This window comes from Mustela erminea, chromosome 12 (assembly GCF_009829155.1).
Source record: "Mustela erminea isolate mMusErm1 chromosome 12, mMusErm1.Pri, whole genome shotgun sequence".
NCBI lineage: Eukaryota > Metazoa > Chordata > Mammalia > Carnivora > Mustelidae > Mustela > Mustela erminea.
In genome coordinates this window covers 28386311-28399320 of record NC_045625.1, presented here as the reverse complement: position 1 = coordinate 28399320, position 13010 = coordinate 28386311, and positions in this window count along the sequence as shown.

The window sequence follows — 13010 nt, the reverse complement described above, 5'->3', positions numbered from 1 at the left end:
ACTGCTGGTGAGAATGTGAAATGGTACAGATGCTATGAAAAACAGGACAGAAAACTCAAGGAAAAAAAATGTAACTATGATTATAATCCAGCAATTCCACTTTTGGTTATTTACCAAGAATTACTGAAAAAAGATATCAAAGAAATGGTTGCACACTCATATTCACTGCAACAATATTGATAATAGCCAAGTGGTGAGAAAAAAAAAACGAAATATCCATTGATGGATGAATAAAGAAAATGTGATACATATGATTACTCAGCTTAAAAAAAGGAGATCCTGTTAAATGCTAAAATATGCATGAACCTTGATGATAAATGCTAAGTGAAATAAACCAGACACAGAAAGGCTAATATTGCATGAATCCACTTATGTAAGATAAAATAGCCTAATTCATAGAAAAAAAATATATATAATGGTTGCCAGGGACTGAAGTTAGACAAAAACGGGGAGTTGTCCTGCAATGAGTACAGAGTTTCAATCATACAGGATGAAAAGTGCTTAAAAATCTGTTGTGTGACAATGTACATATACAGCAATACTGTACTGTACATTTAAAATTTATGAATAGCATAGATTTTATGTTGTGTTTTATACCACAAGAAAAAGCTCCCTTAATCCTTGCTCACACCTGGTACTCATTTTTTAAAGTCATTCTGTTTTTCTTTTCTTTTCTTTTCTTTTTCTTTTAAGATTTATTTATTTGACAGAGATCACAAGTAGGCAGAGAGGCAGGCAGAGAGAGAGGGAAGTAGGCAGGCTCCCTGCAGAGAGGAGAGCCTAATGCGAGGCTCCATCCCAGGACCCTGCGATCATAACCTGAACCAAAGGCAGAAGCTTTAACTCACTGAGCCACACAAGCGCCCCCTGTTTTTCTTTTTGAAGACATACTGTTTTCTCAGAGGTTCAACACAAGTTCAACTGACACTATCCCTCCATGACTGGAATGGATGCCATCTTTTATCATGATGTGAGTGTCATCCTTGAAACTCACACATATATATTCCTAATCAAAATTTGGGATTTATTATTATCCTACACAGATCAGACTTATGTACAAGTTATGCCTGGAAAGAGAGGGGTGGGTTAAAACAAGTATTTTTGGAAACTTTCAAGGTGAAAATGCAAACTCAAATGCACTATCTAAAGAATGTAATGGGAAAATTAATCTGAAATGTTGACAAACTGTTTACTAAACACATAGAATGAAATGCAATGGCATTCCCTAAACTAAAACTATCTTAGTATGGAAAATAATGATGGGTGTATTATATAACAGTGATGTGTATATATCTCTGACATCCCATACATAATATACAGTTTATATGAATGCATACATTTAAAATTGCATATGTACAATACAACATAAAACTGTAGTACACTTGAATGATATTATTAGTGTCTAATATTGAGTATAACTCACTGTGTGTTTGCAGCACCTTGGAAGTACAGTAATTGCAACCAGTGTAACCAACATTATTTTTAAACCACATCTTTGAAACTATGCAGTTTATACATATATATTTTTAAATAATGTTTCACAATTTTCCAGAGTTACTACTGAGACCTATGTCACCAAAAAAAAAAAAAAAAAAAAGTTTTTCTTAATACTGTAGACACTTCTCAGACCTAGCCATCTATGTGTGATTTCCTGTTCATAGATACCCAAAAGACTTCCACAGTCACCAGTCTTAATTCCTGTAGTAGGATATTGTTATGATTTAGACAGTTTATAAATTGGAATTTATAAACTGATGGATTAAATATGTATGCCTTTCCAAGATTGCACGTTTACATTAAAATGATTTATGTTATAAATGAAAAAAAGAGTTCCTTTATTCCTTATCCTTGCTAACACTTGGTATTCATTTTTAAAAGTCATTCTCATGCATAGATATGGTTATTTTTATTTTGATTTTAATTTATGAAATACCTTGCATAATCTCTTGGCTAACTAAATAATAGCTAAATGTAGTTTTTATAGGTACTCTTTTTTTTTTGTCCCATCCTAGGTATTATTTGCATATTTTCATGAACTAGTTCACACATAAAATACATACAATTTTAATAATAATACAACTGTTTACCAACAAATCAGTTTAAGAAATGAAGATTAAACAATAACTTTAAAATCACTATTTCTGGAATGCCTGCGTGGCTAAGTCAGTTGGGTGTCTACCTTCAGCTCAGGTCATGATCCTGGGGTCCTGGGATCGAATTCCATTATTAGGCTCTCTGTTAAGCAGAAAACCTGCTTCTCCCTCTGTCTGCCATTCGCCCTGCTTGTTCTCTCTCTCTCTCTCTCCCCAGCGCGTGCGTGTGCTTGCTCGCTCGCTCTCACAAATAAATCTTTTAAGTGCTCTCACAAATAAATAAAATCTTTAAGTAAAAATAAAAATAAAATAAAATCAGTTTCCTCTGATCCCTTCTTCCTTCTATCCTTCACATTGGTGACTATTATGATAAACGGGTGCTTATCACTCTCATCTTTATAGTTTTATTACAATCACGTATTTCCTGGAATGCTGTATTTTTTAATTGTTTAAGGTCAGGTTTACTCAAATACACAACTTGGTAAATTTTAAAAATATATATTTTTCATGCGTCCAATGCCAGAAAAAAAGATAGTGAACATTTCCATCTCCATAAAGTTCCCTTTGATGTTTTCAAGTCAACTCTCTCTCCTTTCCTACAGTCTCTGACAACTTCTGATTTCTGTCCTTGTAATTTTGCTTTTTCCAAAATTCAGTTTCTATACAATGCAGCGTCTAGTCTTTTGTGTGATTCTCCCATGGAGCACAATGTTTTCACATCTATTCATTTAGTTGCATGTAATAGTCTATTCCTTTTTATTGCTAAATAGTACTCCTTGTATGTGTGAACTGAAATTTGTTTAGTATTGTCTACTTTTTCATGTTTTGAGATTATATATAAATGAATTCATACTGCATAAAATTACTTTGTGACTTGCTTTGTTCCTCATTATTATGCATGGCCCATTCAACCATACTGATGTATAAAAATGCAGTTAATTTATCTCCATTACTGAATAATATTTCATTGTGTAAAATCACCATAATTTTGCCTTCTATTCTTTGGTAAATGAATACTTGGATTGTTTTCCAGTTTTTCTTCTATTAAAAACTAGAATGCTATTTATAGTCCTATATCAGTCTCTTGGTTCACATATACATGAGTAATTATAGGAAAAAATTCACTGTCAAAGATTATGTATACCTTTTATTTTTTTACATTAGAAAACCTAATAACAGAATATGATAATATTATGATTTACTATCAATGCCAAACCTTGCAAATAGCTTTTTGAATTGTTTTTGGTGATGGTGGGATGATATGTATGATAAATCGTTAATGTTAGCATTATCCTGACTGAAAATGGGTGTAGGCATTATTTCACATATTAGTCAGTCATGTTTTCCCTTCAATTAAATGCCTAGTATGCCTTCTATACAAATATCATTTTTGTTGAAGTGTTTTTATTTTGGTTTTGGTCTTTCTTATTGAAAATCTGGAAACATTTATATTCTAGATACTAATCCTTTGTTAGACTGAGTATATATCCTGTTTATGTCATTTATTTTTCTTTATGGCTTCTTATAACAGAAGTTAATTTTAAAGTAGTCAAATTTGGGATGCCTGGGTATCCCAAATTTGGGTAAGCGTCTACCTTCGGCTCAGGTCGTGGTTCCAGGGTCCTGGGTTCAAGTCCCACACAGGGTTCTTTGCTCAGCAGGGCCCCTGCTTCTCCCCCTGCCTGCTGCTCCCCCTACCTGTGCTTATTCTCTCTGACAAATAAATAAAACCTTTTTAAAAAATAGTCAAATTTATCAACATTTTCCTTTTTGGGTGTGTGTGTGTGTGTGTGTATTTTGTTTAAAAATATTTTCCTTGACTTATTTCACTCAGCATAATCAAGTCAAGCAGAGAGAGTCAATTATCATATGGTTTCACTTATTTGTGGAGCATAACAAATAGCATGGAGGACATGGGGACTTAGAGTGGAGAAGGGAGTTGGGGGAAATTGGAAGGGGAGGTGAACCATGAGAGACTATGGACTCTGAAAAACAATCTGAGGGTTTTGAAGGGATGGGGGGTGGGAGGTTGGGGTACCAGGTGGTGGGTATTATAGAGGGCACGGATTGCATGGAGCACGGGGTGTGGTGCAAAAATAATGAATACTGTTATGCTGGAAATAAAAAAAAATAAAAAATAAATTAAATAAAAAAAAAATTATTAATGAAAAAAAAAAAAAAATATTTTCCTTGTCCTCCTTCTCCAGTCTTAAAACACTACTTAGTAATATCTTTTTTTTTTAAGTTTTATTTATTTATTTGACAGAGATCACAAGTAGGCAGAGAGGCAGGCAGGGGGGTGGGGGGAGCAGGCTCTCCGCCCAGCAGAGAGCCCGATGCGGGGCTCGATCCCAGGACCCTGAGATCACAACCTGAGCTGAAGGCAGAGGCTTAACCCACTGAGCCACCCAGGTGCTCCAATATCTTATATTGTTTTAAAGTCTTGTCTGAATACTAAAATCCCTCCCTAATTTATAGTGGAATTGATAACAGTTTCTTGTAAATACAAAGATCTACTTTCACCTTTCCTTGTAAAAAAATATTTTCCCTACACCACATTACTATTTTTAAATTATTCATTGCCCTTTTCTGCAATTGATGTAGGAAATGGGGTTTGGAGCCAATGGCCAAAAAAGAATTCTTGAGAGGTCTTCAGTGCAAACAGGTGGTTTTATTAAAGCACAGGGACAGGGCCCAGGGGCAGAAAGAGCTACACTGGGGTTGTGATAGATGACTGATTATATACTCTCAAGTTGGAAGAGCGTTAGGGATAGCTTTAATCTCTGAGGAATTTTGAAGAAACTAGATATTGTTAGGAAAATGTCATTTATTACAGCCTAGTAAACCCTCAGTCATGAGACCCTTCAGATGTATATCAGTGGGAGATATACTGTTATTGGAGAACAGTTGGAGAATAACTATGTTAACATGTATCTTGGAGGGACAAAGATAAAGGAAGTTTCTGGAGGAATTTTTGTATGTTAAAGTAGACTTATGATCCGGATGCTGGGGGAGTTGGGATAATGTTAAGCTAAGATTACCCTTTGCCCTTGGCTAAGTGTCAGCATCCGGACAGCTGAGCTCCCAGAGGGAGGTCGCTCTACCTGTTATAAAGACTTGCCAATGGGCTGTAGGTAGTAAGGAAAGTTACTTTTTTCTTTTGCTTTGTTTCTCACATCACAATGATACATCTAATATGTACAAAGTATGTGAAATATATAGTTGAAAGTGCTTAGCTAATCCTTGTACCAACCCTAAATTCTTTTACCTACTGTTGCTTGGTAAGTCTTAAAATTTCAAAGGGAAAGATCTCATTTTCTTTGTTTAAGGAATGGCATGACTAACTTTATTCCTTTACCTTAAAAAAAAAATCTTTTATACATAAACAAGTTAGCTTGTCAATCTGTAAGTGAATTTGGAATTAGAAATTAGAATTTATGATTGTGTAAACCTCTATTCATAAACATAATACAATTCCTCCTTCAGAAATTTTTAGGTATTTCAGTAAAGCTTTATATTTTTTTTCTCATAAATAATGTGAATTTATATTTAGTATATTTACTGTGAGGTATTTTATATTTATTTATTCTGGGAATTCTACCTGAATTAAGATTTTTTTTTAAAGATTTTTATTTACTTATTAGACAGAGAGAGAGATCACAAGTAGGCAGAGAGGCAGGAAGAGCGAGAGGTGGGAAGCAGGCTCCCCACCAAGCAGAGAGCCCAATGCAGGGCTTGATCCCAGGACCCTGAGATCATGACACCAGCCGAAGGCAGAGGCCCAACCCACTGAGCCACCCGGGTGCCCCTATTCTGGGAATTCTACCTGAATTAAGATATTAAAGTCTAAAGTTATTATATATATTTGTTCTACTCCTGAATTTAAAAAAAATTAAGTCACATTGTATCAGATAACTGCACCTTTCCAAACTTATATTTATGTCAAACTATTTATGGTTTTAACTATACAAATCCATTATTTCTACCTCTATCTCCAGGGGTATCTCCAGAGTTATTTCTAGCATCATTTTCATTTTACATCTATGGCTTTAAATTAAAAATAATTTAGTGATTATTGCCTAGACCCCTGATGTCAGTAGAGGTTTCAACATGGTTATTCAATCAGTCATCTATTGCTGTTTAACAAGCTACCTGAAAACCAAATGGCTTAAAATAATAACCACATATTACTGCTCATGAGCCTCTAGTCAGCTGTATGGTTCTGCTGGGATAGGCACAAATGATCTCAGCTGGGCTAACTCACATATTTGAGTGCAGCTGGCCCACTGGCTAGAGCTGGCAGCTCTAAGATATCTTTTATCATCCACCAGGCTAGCCTGGGATTGTTTACACGGTGGCTCAGAGTTTAAAAAGTGAGATGAAAAGCATGCAATGTTTCTTAAGGGTTAAGTTGGAACGGGCATAACATCTTATTCACTGTACTCTTGTACTTTAAGTGTTTATTGAAACTCCAGTTAACTAATACAATATAGTGTTAGTTTCAGGTGTAAACTTTAGTGATTCAACACTTACGTACAATACCCGGTGCTCACTGCAACAAATGGACTCTTTAATTCCCATCACCTATTTAACCTGTTGTACTGATCAAAAAAAGTCACAAAGCTAAATTCAGAGTAGAGAAACAAGACTTCCCTTCCTGAGGTAAAAGTCTGTTAAGTATCATTGGAAAAAAACCATGGTGGATAATTGTGGAGACTGCTGCAGCCAACAACAGTTATTATCCTTATTCTGTCATTTCTTCCAAATTTGTTAGTTGGAATTCTTTTATTCTTTTTCTTATCAATTTGTGATTACCTTGACATACAGATCACAGCAAAGAGTCAAAGGTCAATGTCTAATTGTATGTGTCTGTTCATGTGTTGTTTGTATTTTTTTGGTAAATCAGTTTCAAAAATAATGAACTGGTCCCACTGCAATCTCCAATGTTGACAATGATTTCTTAACCTTCTCCCTGATTTACAGTCACTGTCAGAGCCATTTCTGAAGATTCCACTTACAGTAGCATCTTCTTTTTAGGGGTGTGTTTGATGATTTCTGAGTTCCAGCACTCTCCTTTTATTTCATTCTTTTTAAAGATTTTATTTATCTACCCAACAGAGATCACAAGTAGGCAGAGGCGGGCAGAGAGGGAGGAGGAAGCAGGTTCCCCACTGAGCAGAGAGCCCGATGCGGGGCTCGATCCAAGGACCCCGGGATCATGACCCAAGCTAAAGGCATAGGCTCTAACCCACTGAGTCACCCAGGCGCCCCAGCACTCTCCTTTTATTATACATTCCTCAGAGCTTGTTTAGACATTTTATGTTAATCTACCAATGCCTTATGCAGCCTATAAGGATAGATTCTGGGCTTGTCTTTTTTTATCTGCCACAGGAATGATTCACTCAGTCAAGAAACATACCCTTGGGCCATTTCTGATCATTTAAATATGCTATTCACATTACTGTATGTGAACTGAAGAACTCTATACATAAGACACATGCTTCAGTCCTATATCTTACATGTTTTAAATATTTAGTTTATTATTTAATATTAAATAATATATATAAAATATATATTATATAAATAATATAATATAAATATAATATATATTATAAATATATATAATATAATGTATAAAATATAATATAAATAATAATAAATATTAGTAAATATTTAAATATTTAGTTCTCTATTTGGTGCCCCACAGATGCTATAAACTAAACCTCTAAACCAAAATGTAAAGAGAAAACACAGACTTAGGATATCAGTCCTAAATTCCTATGGGAAAAATATGGAGGACAGGCTTTGTAAATAAGATATATCCTAGCCATATATATATTCATACACAAATACATATGTGTTCAATAGAAATATAATGTGAGCCACATGTGTAATTTTAATTTTTCTGGAAGCCACATTTTGAACAAGTAAATAAAAATAGGCAAAACTCATTTTAAAAATGTGTTTTTACTTAACCCAAAATATTAGGCATCAAAAGGGAAAAAACATGCAAAATTATAAGGTATTTTTGATACTTCAGGTATTTCATACTAGGTCCTTAATATCCAGTGTATAGTTTTTAAACATCCTACTTCAATCTGGAGCCAAATTTTAGGTGCTCAATTGTCAGATATTGCTAGCGTTGACCATATTTTACACCACAGTGAAATCTACAATAAGCATACATTTTGTACTACTTCGTTCTTCACTACCATTCCCACCTTGGAGTAGAATTTTAACAGATCTGCCCTCCACACACACACACACACACACACCAAAAACAACAAACTAACACTACACTTGACCTTCCAGCAGAACTAATGATATTTTCATTTGACCTGATGCAAAGCTACATCCTCCTCAGGATAGGACAGAGCAGGAAGGAAAGGATCTGTATTCTGCACGGAAGTTAGAATGGGTAGCTTTCATATAGTTACCCATGCATTACCTCATGCTGAATCTCTAAGAAAATTATATACTGGAACAAAGAATGCAGACTTAAAGCTACATACCATCATTACAACAAAGAGTTATAAATCCTTGTAAATTTCTGATTATTTTATCCTAAGACTATGGTAACCATGTATATAAGTCCACTTTTTTTTTTTTTTTTTTGAGGACAACGGGGATCCAAAAGCATTGTCCCTTTTTTTAATATTTATTTATTTATTTGTCAGAGAGAGATGGGGAGAGAGCACACAAGCAGGGGAACCGGCAGATAGAGGGAGAAGCAGACTCCCCACTGAGCAAGGAGCTCGATGCAGCTCTCAAACCCAGGACCCTGGGATCATGATCTGAGCTGAAGGCAGACACTAAAATGAGCCACCCAGGTATCCCATAAGTCCACATTTTTACTTACCTCTAAGGATTACCCTCAATAATACCATTCCCAGTTTTCCTGAACATAAACTTAAACCACTTCATAAAACTGACTTCATTATATTGAATAAATCCAGCTAGAAGTAGATGCACATTGCCTTCCATTCAAAGGAAAGAATTTGGTTACTGACTTGGAAACACTTTAAAACATACTCTTTTATGAAACAGTTCCATAATATGGATCATTGAAAACAGCAATGAAGTAAAGGTGTCACTGTATCACTGTAAACATTTTAGATGCAGTAGTGGAGATGACATCACATTTATTCACCTTGTCTCCCCAATAAAACGAAAGTTTTATTATAAAGGCAAAAGGGCCTGTCTGCTAAACACTATAAATTCCTTGGGCCTGAGTAGATAACCCATTAACCTGTTAATACATTTAAGAGAAAAAAAATGTGAATGTGAGAATATAGTTATGCTTTACATAGAATAAATAACATTGTACTATTGAAGATTAGATCATTGTATTCCTTAATAAATACATAAAATAAGACTAACACATATAGCGGCCTAATTTGGGATCATTCATTTGACTAAGTGCTTCTTATACTACAAAGGATGAGAGGCAGAAGTAGAAAAAACCAACATCCAGGATAATACACATCAAAACTACTCTAGGCATATAAAGTGGATCTTTACTAATCTTCACTACAATATATAAAAAGAATATACCTATCCTCAACCTATAGATACGGAAGTATGCTTTAATTAATTAATTCTCCAAGGTCACATAGGAAAAATGTAAAGGAACTGGATTTCCAGGCAGGATAAGTTTGTCCTTGATGCCCAGGCACTTCTATTACCACTTAATATATCTCCTTCTATAATTAACTGACCTTACACTTCAACTACATACTGGAGAAGACTTGCAAATAGAAGGCACAGTTGGTGTTTTGGAATTGACAGTCAGCAATTTGCAGACTAATAAATCTAAGGACCCAACTGTTTCTCTTATTGGCAGTAATGGAGCAGCCACTTTAGGCTCTGCATTTTCGGTTAATTAGAACACTTCTCAGGTGGCAAAATTGATAGCCTTCAGCTTGGTATGCTTTAATGCCACCTGAGGTGTACTGTTATCATTCAGAAACGAACTGCCTGCCAAGTACTACTGCTCAATTCACATAATTAGTTTAGCGCCATAATCACTGAACCGTTTTCCAAATAGGATATGGAAGAAAAAAATGATATACACATTTTAAATTTGTATCTAGTTTTAGAGATTCCTCTTGTCTTGTCACCACTTTAGAGATAACAGAATCTATCAATTGTCTTTTAAGAGTTAATACAAATATAACAAAAAAATTCAGGTAAATATTACTGGCCACTTTGATTAGATCTTAACATCAGTCATCTGATTTATTCTGTAAGCCTACTTTATGTTGTAATAGCTGGTGTCATCCTAGTTTTCCAGATGAACAATGTAAACTGAACAATGTAGGATAACTCACTTCAAATCATACAAACAGCAAATGTCTGAGATTCCAAATAAATGGTCTCACTCTTGACACTGTACTCTTAATAAATATATGTTTTCAAAGTCGTTAAGTTTTCAATATAGTAATTTCTCTACATATCTACCAACATATTCATTAATGATTAAAGGAAAACAAAGTAAATGTCTTTATTTTGAATGTTAGACTGAGCATATATTAACTAACCTTACAAAAAGATACAAGATTTTTAGATCCCAATAATATACATTTAGTCATTTTTATGACATTACACATGAAAGAATTTTATTTTGAAAAGCATCTTCCATGATGTGTCCCAATGTGAACAATCATTTAGTCCACCTTGAAAAAGAAAACTAAGTTGAAAGCTTATTTGCAATAACTCACTAAATATCTAAAACATACTTCGCTGAATTTATAAAATCTTTGAATTGCAATTTTACTTATTAATGTTCTGAGGTTAATCATAACTAAGACAATGGAGTGCCTTTGCCCTAAAAAGTACAGATAAGGTTTCAGCATTTGCTCTTTAGGTATTATATGACTTTTGTAGAAATTATTTAAATAAGTCACTCATAAAACAAGTGCTTTTCAATGCATACTGTGTCTCAGGATCTTTACTAAATAAAAGGGACTGAAATAGCAAGAACCATTATCAATTGAGGAGCTTACAACCAAAAAGAGGTTTAAGACTTGACAATGTATGATTTATTCTTGACAAATTCATTGAAAATTTTGCCCTGTTTATTTCACGAACGTTTCTAAGATCATTCCAAAGATATTTTAATATCAGGAATACAACAGTGTGGTAGATTAAATGTGGTCACAAATCTTTGTAGTTCCTCTCACCGACTGTTGGAGTCTATTTTCCCACCTCTTTAAATTTGTGCTGGCCCTGAATCTCACTTTCACTAATAGAATGCACCAGACCAGATGCTGTGGGAGTTTTCAAGCCAAAGTTTCAAGATACCTTGTGGCTTCTGCCTTTGCTGTTTTGGAATGCTGTCCTAAGAATGCCTTGTAAAGAAACAGTTGGGTCTACTGGAGTATTAGTAGCCATATAAAAGAAAACTGAGTTGCCTCAGGTGACCAGTCCAGTAGTACTGTGAGATTTGTGAATGGTCAATTTTCACCCCTCCAGCCAATACAGCACTGAAGCCAAATTCAGCCCATAAAGGAGCTCAGGTGAAACCAGAAAAAGAACTGCCTATTGAACTCACAGCATCCTAAAAATAATAAGCCAAAGTCATTTTAAGACACTAAATTGTGGGGGTTTTACTTGATAATATATAACTGAAATGGATATTGTAGTTTTAAGCCACTGATGAACTTCAGAGGTTAGCATCTTAAAGGCAGCTTGGATTTGCATTCCCTATAATAGGTCCTAAGTAGTAACAGTAGGGTGAATGAATTTTCAATGGGTAGAGAAATGTCTAGTTAAGGTCCTGAGAAGACGGATAAAAATTTAAGTATAAACTTAAAGTATTTTTATGGATCAAAACTAAAATATTACAATGGTATGTACCAAAATATTACAATGGTAGATATATATCATTATACATGTGACAAAACCCATAGTATGTACAATACCAAGAGTGAACCCTAAAGTAAACTATAGACTCTGGGTGATAATGTTGTGTCAGTGCAGGTTTACTGATCATTACAGTAGACACTGTAATGTTAGATGTTAATCATAGGCATGTTTGCCCATTTGGGAACTCTGTACTTTCTGCTTAATTTTGCTGTGAACCTACAACTCCTCTAAAACGAAGTTTACTGATTTGAGAAAAACTAAAATAAAAATGACAATAAGAATCATCCGTCTTTGATTATTCCTATTTTAACAAATAAACATACTCAATTTTAAATGTAGTTTGTTGTATCAGAATCTAATCAGGTTTAACTGTAATATATCCCTTAATGAATACTGCTAAGTATAATTTTTGTTTTTATCCTACAGAATTCACAAAATATTCATTGACACTCAAAAAGAAAGAAAAATAACAAATAACATGAAATGCTGCTTACACACAAACACACATAGATACCTGAGGGAAATATTTCACTAGTCACTGAACAGCTCTATATATGCCAACAAACTATACTTGTGGGAAGAAAGTAATGAATTACAAAATCACCTGACAAAAATGCATAGTTGTCAGTACTTATTTCCCTTGATGAAATCTGGAAGAGGTGGGAAGAGAAAGCTATGTATGAAGTGTGCATGTGTGCGTTGGGGGGGGGGTGGAATGCAGAAGTGAAATAATTTTCCTTAATTATATTCCTAGCTACTGCTGTTTATTTTAAATTGCCTCTTTGGAGTTTTAGAGCACTAATAATAATTAAATATTATCTGGAAGGAACAACAATTTTATATAAGAACTGCCTATTTAACTCACAAGATATAAAAGATATTTTATATCTTTTATCTTATATCACATAGAAGATATGTGATATCCTATATCACAAGATACAAAAGATAGAAAAATGAGAAATATTTTATATATACTCAGTAATATGACAGCAGCAATGACATGATATAAAATTTTGGGAAATAATAAGATTTAGGGAAAATCTTAATAAG